We start from the raw sequence: 943 nt of genomic DNA on the forward strand, positions 1-943 counted from the left end.
AGAATCCAAATGAAGATTCCTGCCAGACAAAAGGTGCCACCACAGAAAGGACTTGCTGCCCAAGCAGTGCCCAGGCTGTCCCAACTACACCTGAAGCCAAAGGATCCAGACTTTTTTTCCTGGAGAAAGAGCTGCTGTTCCCTTTTTTCAGCCCTGCACTGCAATGGCCGGTCCCACCTCCTGGAAAATTGAACGTAAATGAAGATTCCTGCCGGACTAAAGTTGCCACCACAGAAAGGCCTTCCTGCTCAAGGTGTTCCCAGGCTGTCCCAACAACTGCACCTCAAACCAAAGCTTCCAGACTTTTTTTGCTGGTGGAAAGAGCTGCTGTTCCCTTTTTTCTGCCCTGCGCTGCAATGGCCGGTCCCTACTCCTGGAAAATTTACTCTAAATGAAGATTTTTTCCGGACTAAAGGTGCCAGCACAGAAAAATCTTCCTGCTCAAGAAGTGCCCAGGCTGCTCAAAACTGCACCTCAAAGCTAAAGTTTCCAGACTTTTTTGCTGGTGGAACGAGCTGCTGTTCCCTTTCTTCTACCCTGCGCTGTAATGGCCGGTTCCACCTCCTGGAAAATTGAATGTAAATGAAGATTCTGGGCACACAAAGGTATGACCACAGAAAGGTCTTTGCTACCCAAAAAGTGCCCAGGCTGTCCCAACAACTGCACCTCAAAGCCAAAGGATCCAGACTTTTTTTCCGGGTGGAAAGAGTTGCTGTTCCCTTTTTCCTGCCCTGCGCTGCAATGCCTTGTCCCACCTCCTGGAAAATTTACTCTAAATGAAGATTCCTGCTAGACAAAAGGTGCAACCACAGAAAGTTCTTTGCTACCCAAAAAGTGCCCAGGCTGCCCCAACAACTGTACCTCAAAGGTAAAGCTTCCAGACTTCTTTTCGTGGTGGAAAGAGCTGCTGTTCCCTTTTTTCTGCCCTGCTCTGCAATGGCCG

At 48.9% G+C, this 943-nt stretch overlaps 1 long non-coding RNA gene across 1 annotated transcript in view; it reads left to right on the forward strand.

Annotated features, from left to right (window-relative positions):
• Nucleotides 1-943, forward strand: part of LOC108510551 — a 7162-nt gene that overhangs the window by 2755 nt on the left and 3464 nt on the right. The window contains exon 2 of the long non-coding RNA XR_001878836.1: nucleotides 622-800. This is a non-coding gene — a long non-coding RNA (uncharacterized LOC108510551). The remainder of the gene's footprint in view (nucleotides 1-621; nucleotides 801-943) is intronic.

The sequence above is a fragment of the Lepidothrix coronata genome, unplaced genomic scaffold (genome assembly GCF_001604755.1).
Source record: "Lepidothrix coronata isolate B3197 unplaced genomic scaffold, Lepidothrix_coronata-1.0 Scaffold1306, whole genome shotgun sequence".
NCBI lineage: Eukaryota > Metazoa > Chordata > Aves > Passeriformes > Pipridae > Lepidothrix > Lepidothrix coronata.